This window comes from Podarcis raffonei, chromosome 7 (assembly GCF_027172205.1).
Source record: "Podarcis raffonei isolate rPodRaf1 chromosome 7, rPodRaf1.pri, whole genome shotgun sequence".
NCBI lineage: Eukaryota > Metazoa > Chordata > Lepidosauria > Squamata > Lacertidae > Podarcis > Podarcis raffonei.
The window spans coordinates 35771476-35796823 of record NC_070608.1 but is presented as its reverse complement, the minus strand read 5'-3'; positions in this window follow the sequence as shown (position 1 = coordinate 35796823).

Sequence of the window (25348 nt, the reverse complement as noted above, 5' to 3'; positions counted from 1 at the left end):
CAAGGTGGTTGTCACCGATGGAAGCAAAGGCTCAGAAAAAGCTCAATATGGAGGCCAAATGGCCGAAATATTGGGAAATTTTGGAACAAGAAGGAGACAAATTGAAATTGCAGAGTTTTGAGAAATTAAAAGATAAAGTGCGAGACTGGCTTCACTATTATCAAATAAGAGAGGCTTACAATTTGGACAAAAAAATTGGCTTCCAGGTGGAAAAATCAAAATTGGAAACAGAACTGTTAGATCCCAAAACAAAGATACTTTGAAGAATGTATAACTTGCTGTTAAAATGGACATAACATTATGTTTGCTGACTGGGAACAGTTGTGGACCACAGGTATGAAATTTACGGCATGTAATGCCCTAAGAGAGAATATTATGAAAATGATATACAGGTGGTACATGACACCAGTCAAGCATGCAAAAATTTATCATTTGCCCGATAATAAATGTTGGAAATGTAAAGAAAATGAAGGTACATTCTTTCACCTTTGGTGGACGTGCCCAAAGATTAAGGCTTTGTGGGAGATGATCTATAATGAAATGAAAAAGATATTTAAATATACCTTCCTGAAGAAACCAGAAGCCTTTCTCCTGGGCATAGTCGGCCAATTGGTGCCAAAGAAGGATAGAACTTTCTTCATGTATGCTACAACAGCAGCAAGAATACTCATTGCAAAGTATTGGAAGACACAAGACTTACCCACCCTGGAAGAGTGGCAGATGAAGGTGATGGACTATATGGAACTGGCGGAAATGACTGGCAGAATCCGAGACCAGGGAGAAGAGTTGGTGGAAGAAGATTGGAAGAAATTTAAAGACTATCTGCAGAAACATTGTAAAATTAATGAATGTTAAAATGATGCTGGATTGAAATTAAGTGGCATTAGCAACAAGGTTAATAAGAATATGTAAAAATGGATTGATAACGGATGAAAATATATAGTTATAATTTGTTGAGATATAGAGTTAAGATAAATGAAAGAGGGTAAGGATTTGCTGAGCTGACTATTTGAATGGGAATACAAAAAAGGGAGGTGTGAGGAGGTCAGGGGAAAAAGCAAACGAAATTCAAGATATGAAAAAAATGGATTTGTTTTTAATTTTTCCTATTTACTTTTTCTGTATTTTGTATCTTCTTCTTTTTTTTATGTATTTTTGTATTTTTTGTATTTTTCTTTTCTTTCCCCCCCTCTTGTTCTCTTTTTATTCTGTAATTTTCTGTTTTTTGTAAAACTCTAATAAATATTTCATAAAAAAAAATATATAGAAGCGGCTTAGTCATGCTGGCCACATGACCTGGAAAATTGTCTAAGGACGAACGCTGCCTCCCTCGGCCAGTAAAGCGAGATGAGCGCCACAACCCCAGAGTCATTTGTGACTGGACTTAACTGTCAGGGGTCCCTTTATTGTACTTCTGCTACTTATTTAGGGTATGGTCTGAAGGCATGGGATGGTACCACTTTGCTTTACCTAAGCAGGTTCTGTGTTTGGTCAGAGCCTGGATGGGAAATCCCCTGAAACTGCAGGCATTTTACCTTGGGTACCATAATGGAAGAAATGTGGGACATAAATGGATTAAAAAAAATGAATATTTTTTATTTAAAAACCCAGTCAAAAATTAGTCTCTCCTTAGATCCCTGCCTTTGAAATAGTATGTACCAAGCTGCCCCAAATTCTTAATGTCTCCTCTTTCCACTTCTGGAAGAATCCACTTGCAAAAGGAAATATTTAAATTGCTTTGAAAATTCCCTTTGTGCCTATGTCATCTAGGATGGCCACTTATACATTAAAAAAAAAGAGGTGAAAAGGGGCACCATTTGGCATAAAATGTATATAGGCTAATTGATATAATTCCCCAATGAGGAAAGGTTATGGCATGTAGGGCTTTGTAGTTTAAAGATAAAGCAAGTAAGGGACGATATGGTAGAGGGTCAGAGCATTGTGCATGGCATGGCAAAAGTGGATAAAGCTTTTCTTCCTCTCTCATAATACCACTACTTGTGGACATCCAATGTTGCTGGACACTAGAAGATTCAGGACAGATAAAAGAAAGTACTTCTTCACACAGTGCAGATAAATTATGGAATTCGCTCCCATAAGAGGCAGTGATGGCTATAAACTCAGATGGTTTAAAAAGAAGAACCTCCCAGAGCTGATTTTGAAGGTGTGATTGTTGGAGGGGATAGGAGGAGAAGAGGGAGCTCCATTGCACCAGTTGAGCTGCAGTGTTGAATATAGACCTTGGATTTTGCAGTGTCTAAACACTAGGTTATGAATGTAACAAAAAGTGACAACAAAGCATGTACAACTGACTCGTGCTTCCTCTTTTTACACTTTATGCGTTGTATACAATGTGCATTTTGAGCTCTCCCCAGCAGAAATGTGCATGAGCTAGAATTCATCTCATCTTGATCTAGAACTCATTTATCTCATCAGGGGGAACACATGTAACACACTTAGGACACTCATAAGAACCACACAGATTTGTATCCTTTTAATGACTGAAGCCAGTCTCAATAAGCAACTCAGCTAGATTACTGTAACGTGCTCTCTGTGAGGCTGCCCTTGAAGAGTTTTCAAAACTGAAGCTGCTGCAAAACGCCACAGCTTTCTTGTGTACATTTTCTAGACAATATTATACCAGTTTTGTATCAATTACGATGGCTCCCAAGTTGTTTCGAACCCCAGTTCAATATGCTACTGCTTAGACTGCTCAGATTTTGTATCATTAAGGACTGGTGCCTTACTTTGCTTGCAAGGGAGTCTTGTTTCTGTACAACCCTTGAAAACTTGAAGTGCTTTATATCATCATCATCATCATCATCATCATCATCATCATCTAATACTTCCACTCCTATAGCTGTGACTGCTTAGCGGTAACAGGATGCGCTTTTGTCCTATGACCATATAATTTCACATTTTCTTCCCTATTCTCCTCAGTATGGCAAAGTGATTACAGGAGAGAAAGAGTCAGGCTGAATTGCTAAATATGATTTTATTAACAAATGTTGTATCACGTGTGAACTATCTTGGAAAAATGTGAACCCTGACAGGCCAGATATAAATAACTATAATCACTAACAAACACATATCTGGTACAGAGCTTGTATGAATGAAGACAGAGTCAACTGTTGTTGTGGCATTTACTGAACTCGTATTATCTGGACAGATAGTTAAGGCCTTCTTAGAAGTTCATGGAGGAGGCAGTGAGAAAGTGGAATTAGACATGTTGCTTCCACTCATTTATTGAAAGGTCAGAACAGTTAAAATAAATATATCTGCAGAGATTTATCTCAAATTTTCCCAATGGTCCTGGACTACAACTCCTATGAGACCTATTGGCCATGCTGGCTGCAGCTGATGGGAATCACCAGTGCTATTTTTCTAAAAAAGGAGGTGCCAGAACTCACCATGAACACCTCTCTCATTCTCTTATAATGACAGTGGTGCCCACCTGAGAGGTGATGGAACTGAGTTCCGGTAAGTTCCAGATGAAAAAATAAAAGCCATAGGAAGCATAGTCCGAAACATCTGGAGGGCACCAGGTTGAGGAAGGTTTGTCAACGTACACATGTTTGCATCCATATCATGTAACAGCATAAGCTTCCTTTATAGTTTAAGCAATGCGAACTTGTGCTACTGGTGGCAACTATCTATGGATCACTTCTTGCTAAAAATCTGTTCTTTCAATACATTTTGTGACCAGCACTTTGGCACACAAGTATTTTAATCAATCTTGCCTTTGTTGCGGCTAGGCAATTTCCTCCCATGTCTTGATAATTGTACTAGATATTATGAAGGCTGAGATATTTATCTCAGTGTAATTGGTAATACATGGCATAGTTTTCACTTATAAGAGTTGCTCATTTAAAGTTCACGTAAAGTCTCTAAATAATCAGGTCTCCTGTACAAAGTGATAGAAAAGTTTACGGTTAGTAGAATGAAAATCCCGGGACTGTGAAAATCACTCCATAACGCCGTGGCATTCGAAAATTAAATTTCTGCAATAACGAATTACGATATAATGAGGTCACATTAGAGGAATAAGAGGCCCAGATGCCTCAATGATTTAATCTATCTCTTCCTGTAGGCCTGCACCTAATTTTAATGAGTATTTTGATAGATAACATATTTAGTTCAAAATAGGTCTTTGAAGACAGTTGTGAGTGTATTACATTTTAAAGATGCTGTGATAGAAATTCATTTCATTAACTAGCTGATAAGAAAAAATGACTCTACAAATGTATTGGTATCTGACATACTATTATGACCCATCTGCTCTAGTAGAGTAAAGTGACAGTAATATATCTTTATTGGGCTGTTGCCTTGAATGCTGCAGAGGCTCATTTTCCTTGGCTAATGAAAAAGCAAGTGACGTTAATGAAACAGGTATCATCTGAGCCTTAACTTCAGGGAAGAAGATGCAGGACAACAAGGAGAATAAAATGTTCCAAACGAGAATAACCAACAGGAGCTATTTGAGGAAATGCTTAGAAAATAACAAAACAGAACTAAAAATAGCTTTCTTCATTTTTTGGAGTCACACAATTATGACTTCCTGTCCATACCTAGTCATGTTTTATATTGAGTTGATTCATCAACATTTGGTAAGCACTCTTTAAAAAAGCACTCTTCTACTTTTTTGCAATTTGAGCTGCAATCCTTATTTATTTGTTTTTTATTTGTTTCATAAAATTTATACACCACTTGACTGTGGTGCTTCCCCCCCCCCTAGAAAAATAGGTGCTGGTACTCACCATGAAGTTGCTGCAGTAAGTGCCACAATTTTATCCACAAAAAAGAGGTACCACATAGCCTTGACTACTTCCTGAAACAAAGCACGCCTTGATTGTAAAAAACAAACAAACACAAAAAACTGTTTACAAAAGGATAAAATGACAATTCTACCTATATTCAGGTCCTAAGAAAATTGGGGGCTTAAAAGATAAATACCAACATCTTGAATGGGGCCAAGAGCCAGTCCAAGTGAAAAGTTCGTGTAACTTTCAGAAAATGTTAAAACCTATTGCAACTTCTACATGTCTTTAGGGTTTCAGTTGGATCTTTCCAATGGGCATTTTCTGGACCCTGGTTGCTGCTCAGAATATATTATTGTATAACGCTTGCGATGTTTGCAGGCAGTCTTGAGGTGCAGTGCCAACTTGGTTTGCAGAAGCATTAGCTGAGACACAAATAGAATTTCCTGAGAGTCACTCAGCCGCCAGGGGAAGGAAATGAAAATTTAGAAAACATTATCTTAGGTGTCAGAATACTATTGAAATTCGTAGCAATAGGTTCCATGACTTTTAATGGACCAGGACTTGCAAGGGTACACACATAACATATTAATACGACATATATAGATGCGACTCAGTGTTTCCCAGTATAGGCCTATTTGACTTTACCAGCCAAGCTGAAAATGTTTACAGCTGAACATTCAGATGAAAACAGCATTGAAAGTGCTTCCTACTAGCATCTGTTTAATGGTAGTGCTATAATGTCATTTCTAATTAAGATTGGGAGGGACAGTAGTTAGTCAGTGGTGGTAAATTTAAAATCCAAGGGAAAAGACTGTGCAAACTTTTGGAACAATTTCCAAAGCAATATGGGGGCATTTCCCCCTCCTCAAAAAGCTGCTGTTGTGGAGATCTCCTGTATGTTGTTGATAGCAATGTGTGTACATATGTGATAGAGTAAACTCTGTTCTAGTAGTTATCATTACTGATAGTAATCCTGCCTTCATATTTCATTGTGCTCCATATTATAAACCTAATTTACTTTGCGCCTATCTGCGGTAATGCTTCTGAGACTTGCCATTCATATGGTAATGCTGTAAGATCAAGTTGACAGAAGAATTATGCTCATGCTTGAGTATTTGTGTATGAGTGATGTTTGTTTGCTGAAATGGTATGTGCTTGTTTAGGCAAAGAATCTGCATTATCTAGCTAACTGTCTGGTAGAGTGCTAAAAGCCCTTTGCATTTTAGTATGTCATAAAAGTGACAATGTTTCGAATCCTAGATTATATTGATAAACAGATTACTGTATATGCTTTCTTTCTTGCTTCCCTTCGAATTTGAGAGAGCTTCAGTACTGAACTTGAATGAACCGAACTCAGCACTGACCATTTTCTATTGCAGCTCAAATATTTGGTCTTAGGATGTGTGCAGAATTACACATCTTCTCAATTTTGTGACATTTGGTGCTTGTCTTCTGAAAGCAATTATTAAATAAGCTTTCTTTTCCTTTTCCTATTTCTATCAATGCTTAATATTAAGGCTGCAATCGTATACACATTTAGGGTGCTTCCAAACTGGTGTTCATTATTTAAATAGATGCTCCTCATGCATGCATTTTTAAAAATAAGAATTTATTACAACTTTTTCATAATGCAATAAGATAAAAGAAACTGATGTAAATAAAAGCAGAAAGAGAAAGAGAAAGAGAAAAGAAAACACCAAAGGAAAATGAAAAGAGAAGAGAAATAAAAAGGACTTGCGAATTTCCACCTGCAAGTTACATAAAAGAAATTATTCAAAATATTCACTCTAGACTGATACCCAACTGATCTACTTTCATGCATGCTTTTTTTATTAGGGTTCCCACCCTCCCCAGAATGCCAGCCCATATTTTATTCCACATTTAATGCAAATCTTTCTTTCGAGGGGAAAAATCAATAAGTTGTGGTTTTTTTTAACCTGTTGCCAATAAACTTTGTGATACAGTCAAATCTTAGTTCTCGAACAGAATCCATTCCGGAAGCCTGTTCAGCTTCCGAAATGTTTGACAACCGAGGCACGGCATCCGATTGGTTGCAAGAGCTTCTTGTACTCAAGTGGAAGCTGTGTCGGACGTTTGGGTTACGAAAAACATTCAAAAAGTGGAACATTTACTTCTGGGTTTTCGGCGTTTGGGAGCCAAAACGTTTGAAAACGAAGCTGTTCAAGAACTGAGGTTTGACTGTATCTGGTTGGCATTTTTTATTATATTAAGCCCCTATCTGTAAGGACCATTATTTCAGAGTAAGTCCCACTGGAGTCAGGGAATCAGAAGTCAGCCCCATTGAGTTCCATGGGAATCACTTCTAAGTAAAGTTATAATAGGGTTATCCTGCATGTTTTGTTAATACTAACCAGGCTGACATGCTGTTGAAACCAAGAGCTTCTAACAGCAGAATGGTCAGCACAAAGCATCAGAATGATATAGCGAGGAATATCAGCCAGTGATGGCTTCCTATCGCAGTGCCAGGAGCCTTACAGTAGAGCACATCTTTGCTCCATGGATATACCGGTACATGGTTGTAAAAAGAACATTCCTTACTTACTTGCTTGCACATCATTATTATATATAGGGGGGGGGAGCTCATAAAGTCCCATAAAGTGTTTGCTCAGGATCTCCAGTTGCCAGAAAGGTACCTGCTGGTTTCCTAGTTCTGAAAAAAAAAGAATCTAGTTTGATGACCTCTTTTTCTTTTCTTCTTTAAAGCCTCTAATGGTAAAGCAGTTCGAGACAGATTGATTTATTATTCATTTACTATTTCTGCCAATTCACTCAAGGCACTTCACAGTTTAAAACAACGGCTTAGAATTTAATACATATGAATAGATGACGAAGCGAGGGAGGAGAAAAATAAGCAAATCCAGGCCATTGAAAATGCCAATTCAAGACAAGGAGAAGTCCAATGGTCATTGACCTGAGCCTGGCCAATGGAGGGAGCCTTTTTGTTGCACTTCTACCTGTGAGGAAGCCAGCTGGGATGGGTACTGATGTAAAGGGGAGGAGTCGGTTGTTCTCAGCTGAGCTAGTATTGAGGGGTCACTGTCTCACTGGGCACTTGTGGTTCACCAAGGAAATCTGAGGGCCAACCATGGAGTGCAGAAGGCAGAGTGTCTTTAGGAAATATACTCCAGCCTTGCAACTTCTCCTCCTTCTCCTCCTTTTGTTTTTACTGATGTTTAACACATGGGAGGTAACATCTACAACCCTGGTAGATGAAGGGAACACAGTGGATGTAGCCTACCTTGATTTCAGCAAGGCATTTGATAAGGTGCCCCATGATATTCTTGTAAAGAAGCTGGTAAAATGCGGTCTTGACTATGCTACCACTCAGTGGATTTGTAACTGGCTGACTGACCGAACCCAAAGGGTGCTCATCAACGGTTCCTCTTCATCCTGGAGAAGAGTGACTAGTGGAGTGCCACAGGGTTCTGTCTTGGGCCCGGTCTTATTCAACATCTTTATCAACGACTTGGATGATGGACTCAAGGGCATCCTGATCAAATTTGCAGATGACACCAAACTGGGAGGGGTGGCTAACACCCCAGAGGACAGGATCACACTTCAAAACGACCTTGACAGATTAGAGAACTGGGCCAAAACAAACAAGATGAATTTTAACAGGGAGAAATGTAAAGTATTGCACTTGGGCAAAAAAAAAATGAGAGGCACAAATACAAGATGGGTGACACCTGGCTTGAGAGCACTACATGTGAAAAGGATCTAGGAGTCTTGGTTGACCACAAACTTGACATGAGCCAACAGTGTGACGCGGCAGCTAAAAAAGCCAATGCAATTCTGGGCTGCATCAATAGGAGTATAGCATCTAGATCAAGGGAAGTAATAGTGCCACTGTATTCTGCTCTGGTCAGACCTCACCTGGAGTACTGTGTCCAGTTCTGGGCACTACAGTTCAAGAAGGACACTGACAAACTGGAACGTGTCCAGAGGAGGGCAACCAAAATGGTCAAAGGCCTGGAAACGATGCCTTATGAGGAACGGCTAAGGGAGCTGGGCATGTTTAGCCTGGAGAAGAGGAGGTTAAGGGGTGATATGATAGCCATGTTCAAATATATAAAAGGATGTCACATAGAGGAGGGAGAAAGGTTGTTTTCTGCTGCTCCAGAGAAGCGGACACGGAGCAATGGATCCAAACTACAAGAAAGAAGATTCCACCTAAACATTAGGAAGAACTTCCTGACAGTAAGAGCTGTTTGGCAGTGGAATTTGCTGCCAAGGAGTGTGGTGGAGTCTCCTTCTTTGGAGGTCTTTAAGCAGAGGCTTGACAACCATATGTCAGGAGTGCTCTGATGGTGTTTCCTGCTTGGCAGGGGGTTGGACTCGATGGCCCTTGTGGTCTCTTCCAACTCTATGATTCTATGATTCTATGATTCTATTCTATGATTCTATGAAACCTTCTGATGATGCTGTATACAGTGGTACGTCGGGTTAAGTACTTAATTTGTTCCGGAGGTCCATTCTTAACTTGAAACTGTTCTTAACCTGAAGCACCACTTTAGCTAATGGGGCCTCCTGCTGCTGCCACACCACTGGAGCACGATTTCTGTTCTCATCCTGAAGCAAAGTTCTTAACCTGAAGCACTATTTCTGGGTTAGCGGAGTCTGTAACCTGAAGCGAATGTAACCTGAAGCGTATGTAAGCTGAGGTACCACTGTAATAACTTCCAGTTAGCCAATGCAGTTTATCTGTGCTGTGTATTTTGCTAGCCTGAATTCCTTTCAAGTCAAGCAGGGATTGTATTTGTCTTTGGTTAAATACATGCATGTAACAATACACTTTATTAAAATGTTTTAAAGATGCAAACACAAATATTCAAAATAGTTGCTGCCTTGTAGTGCTGCTAAATAAAAAAAAAATGTGTCAAGAACAAGTCTGAGTTGAATATTTTTCTGCATTGTACCCATTTTCAGGGTTCACAACCTTTAAAATCTTCCTTTATAGAAACATAATTGTATTCCCTTTTACAAATCTCCCTCCATATTTTTGAGCCTCAGACAAAGCAGATGTCATTTTGAAAATGCAGATTTGCAAAATACTTAAAACCAGCCTTCTTCCAGAGCGCTGCTATGCTCTAGTTTCAAGTTGCTGGTAGAAAACATGTGCCAGGAATACCAATTATTATTTTTAACACAGTATTTTAAAAAGAAGCAAAGAATGGCTTTGGATCAAAACAAAAACAATGTCCAATTTAATCAACCTGTGATGGAGTAGAATGAGAATGAACCTTGTTTCCATCCTTGTCTCCTTCCATTAATTAGAGGGATGACTCATGAGTTAAAGGGTTTTTCCAGAGTCTACATGAATACAAAAGGCTCTGGAAGAGTCTAGAAGTTACCTCTTTACCTCATAGACAGTGATGGGTGATTAGAGCTCGCATATGCAGCCTCAATCTTCCTCTTTGTGGGTTGATTAAACATAAAGGTTGAATGCTTGCATAGGGCATCTATCTGTCCTTGGACTCTGGGATGACAAGGGAGTCAAAGGTGCCCAAAATGGAGGGTAAGAAGACTGCAGAAAAGCTGAATGAATTATTTGCACATGTCTTTACAGTGGAAAATATAGGGCAGTGCCTGAGTTAACTTTTGCAAGAGGGAAGGTTGAAAAACTTAGCCAGACAGTGGGGGTGAGAAATGAAATTCTTGGCCTAACCGACAAAACAAAAACAAACAAATCACTGAGTACAGATGGCATCTACCTGAAAGTTCCCCAGGAACTCAAATGTGAAAATATTGATATTTTAACTAAGAGATTTAACTTGTCCCACAGATCAGCCTCCATACCTGAGGATTAGTAAGGCAGTTAATGTAACACCAATTTCTAAAAAGGGTTCTAGAGGGAAACCTGGAAATTATAGGCCAGTTAGCTTAATGCCTGTCCCATTTTCACTCCCACCCTGCCAACAGGGTGTGACATCCCTGGCTGCCAGCGGCGTAGCGTGGGTTGTCAGCACCCGGGGCAAGGCAAGTAATTTGCGCCCCCTAACCCGGGGCAAGGCAAGTAATTTGCGCCCCCTAACCCCTAACCATGGTCATTAATACTGACGGCTCTACTCTGGGGCAAACTTTGTGGTGACTACTGCCCTCCGTGGTGTTGTTTTTGCAATTAAAGGACCCCTGCCTCAAATAAAGCATCTTGGGGATTGGGGACTGGGATTTGCCAAGGGAGCTGGGAATTGCAGTTCAGTGGCGGGTCAGGGGGAGAGGGTCCCTTCCGCGTCTGGGTGCCGCGGGCCCCTTTGCGCCAAGACGCGCGTCTTTGGGCGTCGCGGCGCAGCCTTCTCGGTCTCCCTCCCCGGCCCGGCTAGCCCCGACGCGGCTTCTTTCTGGCGCGGGGAGGGGGCGCCTCTGGGGCCAGTGCGTTGGCCGGCCTCCGGCGCGGGTGGGTGGGCCCCGTGGGCGGTCTTGGCGCGCAGGCACTAGAGCACAGGTGGCTCCGGCTGGGCGCTTCATTCGCCTCCGGTGGCGCGTTTGGGTGGGCTGCGTGCGTCAGACAGCGACCCGAGCCTGGGTGGCGTGGCGCTTGGTGCCGGAGCCTCCGCCCGCAGCGCCCCGTCGGGAGACCCGGCCAGAAGGAGCCTCGAGCCGGCTGTCGGACGCGGCTGAAGCAGCCAGGGCGGCATGGCAGGCGGCGGCTCCTCGGCGACTCCACGCGGCCAGCCCAGCGCGCTGGCCGAGCCCCGCAGGCGAATGCTGCCCGTCGGTGAGGAGGGGCTGCCTGGCGCGCCCTCCGCGGCCCTGATGCGCGGGGACCGCGGCGAGCGCTGAGAGCCGCTGCCAGCTCGTCGGTTCCGCGAGACATGGGGCTCTGCTACAGCCTGCGCCCGAGGCTCTTCGGCGACTCCGGAGGCAGAGCGCGCCCCCCCCAGAAGTTGCGCCCGGTGCGGCCGGCCCCCCCTGCACCCCCCACGCTACGCCACTGCTGGCTGCCCATTAATTAGCATTTGCTGTTAGTGGTCGACCCATTCCGAAGAAAAAGAAGGCTCTGAACAGCAGGACAGAATGGCTCACATTTAATTAACAGATGTCAGGAAAACTTTATGCTTCAAAGCTCTTTTGGGTGACCCTCCTGCTAAAAATCCTGCTAAAATATGTATAAACCATGGAGACTAAACCCCGGGGGGAATCCCAGGAGCATTTCCTGGATCATAATGATGCAATAGTTTCCTGTCCTAGTAATGGCTCTTGTCCCAGAGCACCTCAGCATCCGAACTAATGCTTGCATTCTGTGAAAGCTGCTGAAGTACCAGGATGCTGCTATAAATGGCTGGAGTGTGGTGCAGGCCCTTTTCCCACCCCCCTTAATTTCTTCCAACACAGCCTAATGGAGATTAAGAGCCATTAAGAGCTCTTTGCCTATGTACAGTTGCTATTGATCAGGCTAACTCACTTGCTCTAGCCAATGAACTCTTTACAAGCGTTGTCCCTTTCCCATGTTTTACTGGCAGAAGGAAACCTATAAATGTACAACATCCTTATTGGACCTTCTGCATGCTTTCCAGTTGTGCTCAACAACTTTTAGCTCCTGCCACTCTCCATAAACAATTGTTCCTATGCAGGATTCCAACCATGTGCACATTGTTCTTCAATCTACATCTGAAGCGAGAGATGCAGCCTCATGAAAACACAGCAGACTCCTCCTTTTCTATCCTACACCTGGTCTTCCTCTCCTTCTCACCACAATTCAACACTGTTTGGTCAATCTGCTCTACATTGGCTGCTTAGCTTTCTGTGGAGGGAATGGTGGGTTCATTATTTGTCATTTATAGAATGTCATCATGCAGGGCCGGTCCTTACAAGCAACCCAAGCAGTCAATTGGGGCAAAGCTATTTTTCAGAGGTGCCAAAGAAGATAAGAGAAATGGGCTTCAGATATCTGGCTGTCAAGAAAACGGTCTGTTCAGTGGCATTGTTCAGATTATGCAATGTTTTTGCGAGGGTTGCTCATCCAGTGTCCACTCTGATGTGATTTTAAAGCCACCATTAACTGTTTAATTTTATCGGTTTTGTCTTGCTGATAGTTTTCACAATGCTCTTTTAGGTCATGTTGTTTTTAGTATGTCATTAGTATGCTTCCCCGCCTTCACCTCAATCTGGAGAAAGTTAGTCATGCCAAAAGTCCCTCTGTACTCAATGGGACACCTTAGAGATGACTAACCTATGACTCATTGATTTCAATGGGAATTCAAAGGGGCTGACTATGGATTTGGGTCATTGCATTTTGATTCTTTGTAAGCTGATTTAGGAACTGGTCTGAATACATCTCTCCAATAACAATATGATAGACAATAAATGGCTAAGGAAAGGCACACAATTGCCTCACATCCTTCTATTTCTTCAGAAGATCAGACATCATATACAGCCTTACATGATGTTGGAGTATTTAAGTTTGAACCAGAAAAGTTGAACCACAGCGAATGTATTTGCTAAACTAGATTCTTCAAGTTTCTGTTACCTACTGCTGGCCTGACCAAACAGTGACACACACCATCAGTTCCTGTGAGGTGGTAGCTCTAAATCACGCAACAGTGAGGTAACATAAGCTGTTGCAAGACTATATATATATAGAGAGAGAGACTATTTTGAAAGGTTGCATAGAAATTATTGAATAAATAAAACAACATACCCTCCCAAAGCAACGAGGAGCTTCAGAGGAGGGTTTTCCTCAGGAATGCAGCAGGGGCAGAAATTCCTCTTCCTGCTGCAATTCCAATTATTGTAACCTCCCACCGCACCCATTATTTGCTTTTTTTTTTTAAAAAAAAGCAACATGCATTTAACTTTACATCCAATTGGGCCCTCTGTTTAAACTCCATTCACATTTATGTCAGTTTCCATTCAAAACAGAACTTTTGTAGAATTGTGTCCTACTTGTCAGTCTCCACAGAGGGGTAAGCCGCTAAAAAGCAAAGGCCCAGGATTAGAAAATGCAGTTTTGTACAGATGTGTGGCAGTTCCCGTTCTCTCTTAACAGATGGGTGGCTCCCAGGAGTGCTCTGTTGCCTTCATTGAAGGACGACTTCTCCAGCAGGGAATAAACAAACACACAAGTACATGGCTCTCTTTGGGGAGTGACTGTGGCACAAATCTCAGGCCTGACAGCTAGAAGAGAGTCTCTTTGCTGTTACATATTTATTACTCACATATTTGAAACCAATGCTTCGAGGAACAATCCACTGCTTCATTTGTGTTAGCTTATATCAAATATTTTGCCCTCATAACTTTTTTTGAAAAACCCTCTAATAAAGAGGTGTCCTTTCCCTCATAGGACCTCCCCCACCCCAATACAACCTTCTTTATCCTCATATGACACCCCTCTCCAGTTACTTCACGAGGCAAATCAAAATGGATTAGATATAGTTTTAACTTTTTATTCTCTTGAAAAATGGCAGTACTTGATCCCTAGATGTAAGGCCTTAAAAATGTGGGATGTGAAACCCAAGAGCAGTCAAGTACAACATCCCTAGAGTGGACATAAAAGGGGATGTCTGGACCAGCCAGTCGGAACTTCCTGTTTCTCCTAGGCTGGGACAGACTTCCTCTGCATGTGACTAGAGGTGGGCATGACCTCACCTGCCCAGGTAACAAAAGAGCAGGACTGGTCAGCCATCTCTCTCTCTCTGACAACATTCATCGAAGAAGCAACATTTGCTTAGCCTTAGATGCTCTCTCTTCCAGCCAAGCGAGGAAAAAGGGACTGTCTCTTTATGGGATAGATTCCAGGTATATTAATTTTGTAACTTAAGTCTGTCTTCTGGGATCCATCTGTGAACAGAATGTGAGTGAGTAAACTCTATTTATACTTTTATAGAAGACTGTGTCGTGTCTATCTTTTTATGAGGGACTAAAGGGGAAATTACCAACAAAACATACTTTTTGAGGCTTTAGCAAGCCTGAACAAATACATCCGCTGTGCAAGTTTTAAAAGGGGAATGTTGCTCTGCTAAATTGTAGAACTTGTTAACACAAGTTGTAAAGGATATAATCAAACAATATATCCTCTCCTGTATCCCTGAACATTCCCACAAAAAAGGTAAAAGTAAAGGACTCCTGATAGTTAAGTCCAGTCACACTAAAAACACCATCCTCTGATTTGGAAACCCTTTTGTCTGGTGTAGCTTCACAGTGGCAAGGTAAAGCAACTTCACAACAGCCCTGGGGTGGGAGCCACTACCGAGAAAGCCCTCTGCCTGGCTTCCTGTAGCTTTGCTTCTCACAGTGAGGGAACTGCCAGAAGGCCCTTGGTGCTGGATCTCAGTGTCCGGGTTGAATGATGGGGGTGGAGACGCTCCTTCAGGTATAAAGGGCTGAGGCCATTTAGGGCTTTAAAGGTCAGCACCAATACTTTGAATTGTGCTCGGATGCATACTGGGAGCCAAAGCAGGTCTTTCAGGACCGGTGTAATATGGTCCCAGCAGCTGCTCTCAGTCACCAGTCTAGCTGTAGCATTCTGGCAAGATGTTGCAGGATAGAGCTTTGCATGCTGCACAACCTGCCCTGTGCCTTCTAAGCCAGTCTGTTGCACTCAGGTATGCTGGAGGCTGCTGTCTTTTCACTAGTGCTGATGTGAAGATTCAACTGATACTCCGTTCAGCTTCTGTACCACCTTGTCCTTTGCCTCAGGCAGCAAAATGTCTTGGGCCTCCCCTGAATGCCCAATGTCTTTAGCTGTCTTTAGGTCACTGCATATTTCCAGAGAAATGTGAATGCCACTTTGCATCATGGTGGTCCATTCATAATTCAACAGGAATCTCATTAAATATCGTTTAAACTGACTTGTGATAGTGTTTGAAGCAAATGAGAAGCAGGGCATTTGCTACTGCAACTTGCCGAGATATGCTAAGCACATAAAATGAGCCAAGTCCTTTTGATCAAAATATATAAAATTATTATTCCTTTATAGCATGTCACCATGAGCATGACACTTCTATTTGAACTGATAAATGTTTCCTATTTGAGTCCCTTCTTTGAAGGCAGATTTATGCCATACTCTTTCCACCACATGGACAGAAAACTCAAACACTTAAGCAATTTTAAAATATTTAATTAGCCACATCTGAGTGTCCAATTTTCAAATGAAAGGGGAAAGTAAGCCCACATTCACCCTGATTTTCTTTAAGCACCATAAATCTATGAAATGAACCTGAAATTTAAGAGAGCAGATATGGCTACATTTCTATAATAATAATATTATAATAATTTATTATTTGTACCCCGCCTATCTGGCTGGGTTTCCCCAGCAACTCTGGGCGGCTTCCATAGAAACCAAAAATACACTAAAATATCACACATTAAAAACTTCCCTGAACAGGGCTGCCATGAGCATTTTAATAGTGAAATGTTTTAACATTTATCTGTCACCAGCAGGACTCATAAATATTTCAAAACAAAAGGAAAGAATGCTGAAATATAAAGCATAATATTCCTTAAAAAGTCAGAATATACATATGAAGATTCATGCAATTCTGAAATGTGGGTGTGGTCAGCAACTAAAAACTTTTTATTTCATTTTTAAAAAATCTAAAATCAAATAAGAAGCATAAATAAATAGGAACATAGGGAGGAACTGTCTTCTGTTGAGCTAAATATTGTAGACCAGGGATGTCCAACAGGTCGACCGCGATCGACAGGTTGACCCCCGATTGTTAGAAGTCGCTGCCAGTTTTTCATTCTGTGAGTAGATCACAGTCTCTTGGGAGTTGGACGTCCCTGCTGTAGACAATAGTCGGTGTAGACTGGCAGTGGCTTTCCAGGATTTCAGACAGTGGTCTCTCCCAGAATTGGGAGCCTCTACCTCCCAGAATTGAGAGTGGGTGCTCTGCCTCTGATCTATGGTTCCTAATTCCTCTAATATTTAATCTCAGCAGTAAAGTAATAAAACATATTATATCTATATCCCATATCACTGTCATGCCATATGAGAGAGGGAGAGCACTTCTTCCTTCTATTCCTGCCCTCACCTTGATTCCCCATTTAGGAATCTAACTTTCCCAGTTCCCCTTCTTTCTTAATATATATCTTTCTATATCTTACCTACTGAGGTAGCATTCATAGAACCTTAGAATTGTAGAGTTGGAAGGAACCACAACTTTTGAGTTGCATCTCTAAAACCAAGCTTAAAAAAGAGAGAACATGAAAACAGGGATAAAAGAATGATGTGATACACCACTGACAAACAAGGTCCCCATTAGGGCTAGACTTTGGGCATCCAGGATCCCCCTCAGCAAAATGAGCAGGAGGCCTCCTAAATGCCACAGGACTGACTTACCACATTTTGAAGTAAGTTGAGGAATACATATCATAAGGAGGAAGGGGTCCCATAAGACCATTAATTCTGGAGTCTAAAATTACCTAACAGCATATTTGTTCACAAAAGACCGGTCCGCTCTGGAAATAAACCAGAGCTCATTTTGAAGCTATTGTCAATGTACAACACACTCTGGCTAAGAGTGTTCCTGAAACGTGGCTCCAGTTTGCTAGTTTATTTATTTATTATTTAACAATACTTGTGTATATATATCCTACTTGGGGGGGGGGGAGAAACCTTTAAGCAATTTACATGAAACAATATGTAAATAACTCTTATGGGAGATCATGTCTACATATGGCAGGTACCTCAACCCACAGCAACCTTTTTTGCCTGCTCCTTCCTATCAATGTCACAGGTTGGAGTGACTGGTAAAAGCAAAGCCCATTCATTGGATGGTGAGAGAATCACATTTGCATTACACTCATCTAGTTCAGCCACCTCCTGTACCAAACACATAGTGCAAGGACCACTTAGTACAAGGCCGGGGTCACTGAAGTGAGGAATCAAAGCCTTTATAAGAATGTTTCAAAGTAGGCACTGTAGGGCTACAAACACATACCTAAGTCACAGGTGGGGAACCCTTTGCAGCCCAAGGGCTACATTCCATAGTGGTCAGCCTTCTGGGAGCCACAGGTGAGTGGTGAACATGGCCAGAGACAAAGGTAGCTGGGACCAGAGGCAAAAGTGGCTGGAACAAAGCATATGATGTCTATCCTTTTATGAGAAGTCAACAGTCCTCGGTGCAAAAGCCAGCCATTTCAAAGTAAACACTGCTCTATTGGCAGCGCTGCAGCGCAAATTGCCTCAGAGCTTCCTTAATAGCATACACATGCACATTCACCAGGATGCTCCAGTTAATGACATCCTGAAACTTTTCACATGTAAGCTCCTTTGGGACAGCTCAGCTCTCACAAGTCTATCGATTCAGAGGTAGGGTATCTGGACAATGTACCCATCCGCTGGGATGCAGTTATTCCAGAGACAGGACAAGGGCAATAAATAATAATGATATTATTAGCACAGTGTGGACTAGCATATAAGAGGAAGGTGGTTTATTTTAGCCATCTTCCGCTTTGGGATGTGGGAATGGAAGTAGCATAGACAGGAAAGGCTATCTAATTTAACTGGAGTGCAAAAATACGCATGGAGTAGAAACATTAGGAATACCCAGTAGGTTTAGCATCTTCTAATGGCTGAATTTTGTTTGTCAAAGACATGCCTCCTTTTCAGCAGTGAATAAATAGTTCTGTCATTCTGGAGAATGATACACGTTCTTGTTATAAATATCTGTCAAACACAGTTTATGCGTGGTCTGACTGAGAGCACATGGTGCAGTCCCTTTGTTGAAGGTAAACATGTCTAGGTCCTGCTTGATAGCTCTACCTGAGAAGACCTAGTATGCCACTATAAGTTCTGTGATGGAAGAAAGAGAGAAGAGCAGGCCTGGGATAGTTATTAGGCTGCTGGATTTACATTGGGGAGAGCTGGATTCGAATCCCCAACCAGTCACAAAACTTCCTCACTATCTCTCCACCTGGCCTACCTCACAAGGTTGTTGTGAAGATAAAATACTCCACTCTGAGTAAATATGCTAAATAAAAGAGAGAATTGGACACCATTGTTCTGTTTGTTCTGCAAACATTTATCTCTGTACTTTGCCATTTCTACTCTAGTTTGGAAATAAATAAATGATAATAATATGTTCAGAAAGCTGAACATTGTGGACATCAGTATCCTTCTCTCCTCTGTATTTTGTACAGAAATACATGGCTTTGCTTTTGTATGCTATTTATATACAGCTTCTCTACAGAGATCCTTCCCCCTTCCCCCTCCCACAGAGGCTCCTTGTATCTTCATACTACAGTGAGCCACCACCTGATGTCCTATTTTTTCATTGGCTCTTGCTGTTGCTGAACCTTGTGGGCTCAACTAGCTCCAGTACTGGCTACAAATTTCCTGTAGTGAGACAGAATGTTCTCCCTCCCACTTCTCTTGATGCTTTCCTAAGGAATGGATGCATCGCGATGAGGTCGCATGTTCGCTGGCACAACCTTGCAACTTCCCGTACAGCTGGGAGGTGATTCTGGAAGCAAGGAGATCACTGATTATGCTCAGCTGTTCTGCAAAAGCAATTGTATCTCAGCAAAACAGCAATGTGCAGCTGCCCCAAGATATTGATTTAGGGTCAGGGAATTTGTATTCTCTCTAAAGAGACCGAGATATCCTTTCAACCAGACAGTAGCTATTATTTAGCAGGAAGTTAGGAAGAACAATTCACTTCTGTGGCTGGGCTTTTCGTGCTTATACCAAGAGGCAAGGTCACACGCTGAGCAGATTGTCATGTGGCTTTAAGGTGGCTGGGGAGTCTGATAGGAAATACATCGCAGGATGAGTCAAATGTCACACTTATGCAACGGTAACATTAAATATCAGTGCCTGAGTTAAGCGATGTTATTTCACACTATCAGAGGGTTTCGTGAAATATGTCTTGTTTGGTTCCTTCCTCCAGGAAGCCTTTCTCTGTTCTTACATCTCGGTGTGTAATGATAAATAATGCATTGTCTTCCCAACTGCCTCGATAATACTGCTTTCCTTAATGGTATAAAGGGATACATTTCAAAAAGAGAATGAAGGGAGCATAGAAATGGAAATTAACCCCATTACCACCAGCTTTCTATTTAGCAATAATGATGACTGACAATTCCTGGGTTAAAGCGAAAAGTAGGCTAGATTTTGTTTCCTTTCTCTCCCTCTCTTTTTAAAAGCAAGTTCCATTCTTTGTTCTTTGTGGGTTTTTTTTGCATGTGTCATTGTAACAACTGTCATGTAAGGTTAACGACAGCCTCTCATTACCCTTGTCAAATATGTAATAATGTGGCCCAACAACAGGGCTGAATGGCTCCTGTTTGTCAGATCCCTATGTTTTGGGTAGCAGATGGTCACTGTATTTGGAGAGGCCCTGCTCAGATCCACCAGCCCTATCCCGGACACGTGTGTACAGAAAGCATTTTGCTCTGATGGTGCCGCTCATGGATGGAATACTAATTGGGTGCAGCAGTACAATTAAGGTTTTTTAAAAAATATCTCTTAGTCTGTTTTGGTCAACAGAAGGAGAAAGATATAAGGGACTTTCCTCTTGTCTTTCTTCTAATAGTGTGATCTTAAATATATCAAGTAGAATCAATGGGACCTCTTACATATGCTTAGGATGGGAACAGAAAGGTGGCAAAGTATCCTTCAGCTATTTCTGGCACCCATCTCTTTATCTGTCTGAAAATTCCATAACCTTCACATATTCTTGCGTAGCTTCATTTTCCTTTCTAATGTTTTTAATAAGACGGGAGCAGGAGGAGGAAAACAGATTTGGCTGTAAGCAAATCCAATGCAATTTATAGATGAAATTGTTACCCACCTATTAGCGCAAATACGCTTAATTTGCATCGCTTAGTAACCTTAGTTGGATTATGGTATTTGTTTATTGCAGAATTCAGAGTGTTTTAATGAACTTTAAAAGAAGATAATAATGGGAGAGGGAGCAATAAGGATGGTTAAATCTGACAAGTATCCAAAAACATGGTAGTTTTTGTGATTGCTGGAAGTCAAAGTTGCCCATGATTCAATATTAGTTTTGAGTGTTAAGCAGACATAGCTCCTACATTTGCTACCTGTCTTCATGAGGTCTAGAAACATGCTCTCTCTCCCCCCTCTCTCTCTGTGTATGTTTGTGTGTGTGTGTGTGTGTGTGTGTGTGAATATTCTATGTCAGCTTATTTCTAGCATCATTATGTCAGGATGGGCAACCTTTTTTCCATTGGTGGCTGCAGTCCCTTGAGGGTAATCTGCTAGGAACTGCATGCTGGCAGTGGCCAGAGCCAACGATGAGTAAAACCAGAAACTCTACCCATCCTTATTCGGTTTTCACCATGACAACCTGAGATCATAATTTCCAACAGAGGATTTCCGCCCTCCACCACTATAACAGACAAATGCAGGTAGTACGCCAAAAGTGGAAGTATTTTCTTTCTGATATAAGTGTGCTATAGGTAAAAGATAAAGGACCCCTGGACAGTTAAGTCCAGTCAAAGACGACTCTGGGGTTGCAGCGCTCATCTAGGTTTCAGGCCAAGGGAGTGGGCATTTGTCCACAGACAGTTTCCGGGTCATGTGGCCAGCATGACTAAAATGCTACTGGCACATGGAGGACCGTGACGAGTGCCAGAGGGCACAGAAACGCCATTTACCTTCCTGCTGCAGCGGTTCCTATTTATCTACTTGCACTGGCATGCTTTTGAACTGCTAGGTTGGCAGGAGGTAAGATGGGAGCTCACCCCGTCGTGCAGATTTGAACTGCTGACCTTTCGATCAGCAAGTCCAAGAGGCTCAGTGGCTTAGACCACAGCGCCACCCGTGTCCCCAGTTAGTGTCCTATATTTGTATGCACACAAATATATACAGCAGAAGCCTACCAAATTATTCTCAGAAAGGTCAGGAAACATCCATTCCCTTAAGTCATACAATGTTAAAAGCAAAAACAAAAAACACAACAATGACACACACACCCTCAAGTTGCCTGGGGACTGGAGAGCAGAAGGGAAGCATACTCTGGCTTTTGCCATCGGTCAGAAGACTTAGGGCCTCTGGAAGACTGCACCTTCTGTTTCCCAGAAGGAACATCTAGCCTAGAGAGGGGCAAATCTGTCAATTTCAGTTTCTCATATTTCCAGCCATAAATTCACTTTGCCATATTTGTACATCAGCGTGCTTTTTAAAAAAAGTCTTTGTGAAAATTCGCAAGCATTTTTAATGAAAATTTCACCCAACACATACATGTTTTACCTAATATGCACATTTTTGCAAGACAATTTCCTCTAATAGAATTCATTTTTGCATGCTATTTTCACTAATCAGTGCTTTTTCATGCATCCCAGTACACGCATTTTTTCTACACAACACTTGGTTAGAGAACTGCAAAACTCAGAGAAGTGCGAATTTTGAAGGCTGACTGTGTTTCAGTTCACACAATGTTTGAGAAAGTGCAAACTAATAGATATTCCTTTAGAAGTAAGCTGAATCTAATTTCTAGCTCCAACTAAAGGGACCAAAGGAACAAGAGGCATCTAGCCTGAACTAGATATAAATGCCCTCTAATAGGTCATCACTTCATTCAGTCTTAAAGAACTGATTTTCCTCTTCTATCTTTCCCCTACTATCCCATTTCTTATCACTGTAGTTTGCAAGCTTAAAGGCAGGCCCTCTAATTCTCTTTCTTTATTGATGTAAGCTACTCTGGGAGACAATAATTGTCTGAAAAGGAAGATAAAAATGCAACAAACAAACATCTGTACTTAGCTTCGTGTGCCAAGATTTCATGCTCCCATTCTCAACTTCTTCTCTTCCTGTACCTTGAAGCTCCTTACATCATCATTAATCATGCTATAAGAACCATGTTGCCAATGTGTTATGAACTCACTGTTAAGACCGTTTTCATGGAAGACAATCTTACTCGACTACGACTGAACACCAAAGAAGAAGAAGAAGGCACCCAGTACATTGAAAACAATTGAATAATGTTACTTGTGGCCTTTTCTGAGAGATTTTTTTTTTGGAGGGGGGGGGGAGGGAATCTAGAGGAAAATATCTGGGTGAACTGATTGAATACACTTAAACATTTTCCAGTCAACATGACCATTTCAGATGCAAATAATCACTGAGCATCAGAACGGTTCAGGTTGATCATCATTGCATAGGCCATTGAATTTCAACCAGTCTTCCTTGCATTAAAACCCATCATTTATGGTTGGTTGGCGTGGCATTTTCGTTCTTTTCCGGAGCAACATATGAATCAACCTTTGGAGACATTAGTCATAAATCTTTTATCAGCAGAGAAGAGCCTTTGCCAAACATTTTCAGAAAGTTTGCGGTGAACAGTACGCATGGTGGCATCATGTTTTCTTCTCGGTCTCCAATGGGAGCTGTCAGGAAATGAGGGCAGTCATCAAAAAGGCTGGCTCAGCAGAAGTCTGCCTCCCTTCAGAGCTCTTCTCTAGCGCTGTGCTTCCTCCCCCCACCCCAATAACACATTTGACAAACAGCTTCAGGACACCAAGGGGTGATTTCATAGAAGGAGGGAAAGAAAATGAGTTTTATTTTTATTTTTTATTAAAAAAATGCTTAGAATCAAGCATCCTCTCATGCATAAATGATGCCAAAGCACTGCAAATGTGTTCCCACTTAGCACATTACGTTTATCTTGAAGACGAGGGAAACTCAGCAGTGTAACTTTCAGTCACAGCTACTGCTGTTAATAAATACTAAGATGCTAAAGATGCAGGGACAAAGTGGATGAATTGGTGTAAAAAAATCAGGCAAGATTGGGGACCTCTCCAAGGGTATTGCTCCAGTGGAAGTAAATAATCCCTTTAGGAAGAGCAAGACCTCACCATCTTCAGGAAAAGTGGACATAAGACAACATTTTCAGACATACACAGGTGGCGTCAAGCAGAAACAAGTGAATGCGCCAGTAGGCTTTCTTATGCTAACTCACAGCTTGTTTGCTGTTGGAAATGCAGGGAAACTCTGGGGGAAAGCAGCGAGTGCAAAAGTTCACTAAACAAAAGAGCAAGGTTGCCATATGCCAGAGTGGTTTTTTGGGAGGTTGTTGGGGGTGGAATGAATTATATTTTGGGCCACATGGCAGCTCTCTCTCTTTTATTTATTATTTCAAACACACACACACACACACACACACACACAATGCTAGTCAACATGTGTTTTAAAGTTATATTCATTTAAAAATTATATCCCAGCTGGTTCTTCCCACCACTCCTCTGTGTCCAACGAGTCCATGACAAGTCCCTTCTGTCAAAGCCTTACTTTACAATACAATAGGCAACAAAATGCCATACACAATGGGTGGAATTCACCTAACTAGTCCTGTCAGCAGAAGCCCTGTGCATGATCTTCCACTTGCGCAATGGGACTTTCCCCATTTTGTCCCTCCATGTCCTTGAAATTGGCTGGGGGGGGGGGACAGTGCACAGGGGATGGGAGAGCAGGATCATTCTGTCTAGCAAGCTGAAATGCTGGCTCTGATAGAACATTCAGCATAGCGTGATGCTGAATTCCTCCCAATAGCCAATTAAAGTAACAAAAGTGGTATCATTAACTATCAGGATACCTTGAAGCTTGTCTTTAAAACCCCTTCCCAAGAGTTCTTGAAACTGTGACCAAAAGCTACTGAGTGTATCTGTGTTAAAGGCCTGGTGTCTGCCTATCATAATTATATGTAACATTTCTTTATTTGATTTATTTTTACTCTGGCTCCGCCCCCCCACTCTCTGTGGCAATAACTTTGAAACTGTTTCACAACTGTATTGTATCCTGTATTTTTATCTTGTGAATGTATTTTCTGTATTTTCATCTTTGGATGAAGGGTGGTATATAGATTAAGTAAGTAAGTAAGTAAGTAAGTAAGTAAGTAAGTAATAACAACAACAACTGTTTCCTTTATATGTTTCTATTGTTGACTATTCTTTTAAACCACCTTGAACTAAATGGGGCAAGGAGTGGTACAAATAATTTAAATACAGTCATACCTCGGGTTAAAGCCGCTTCAGGTTGAACATTTTCAGGTTGTGTTCCGCGGCAACCCAGAAGTAACGGAACGGGTTACTTCTGTGTTTCGCCACTCACGCATGTGCAGACACTCAAAATGATGTCACACACATGTGCAGAAGCGGCGAATCACGGGACTTCCGGGTTAGCGCCAACGGCTAATGGCGGATTCCCTCTGAGCTCCGGAGGGAATTGGCTCCACAGGATCAGGGTCGTACCGCTGCGGCGACGCGGAGACCCTTAAAAATCACAGGCGGAGAAGCCTGTGAACCTGGTGACTCGGCGGGCACCATTTGCGCCCCCCGACCTGCGAAGGAGCCTTTTTAAAGGCTCCGGAACGGGGGACGGGGTGAGCGGCGCGGTGCTGTGAGTCGTCTGCTTCTCCTGTGGAGTGAAGCCGCGCTGCCATGGCCGGAGAGCGCTGACTTCTTCTTGTGATTTGGACTTCAAAATAACAACCCGTGAGTAGTACGGAAATTGGATTTTTAAAGAAATTTTTTTGGTGAATTAGGTACGATCGGGGGAGGTGTAAACAGGAAGTCAGCCTCCTCCTCCTGTAAATAATCTAAAGCAAGGACCTGCTAACTAAGGTCAAGAGAATTTTTTCTTCTATCATTTGGCAAAATACATC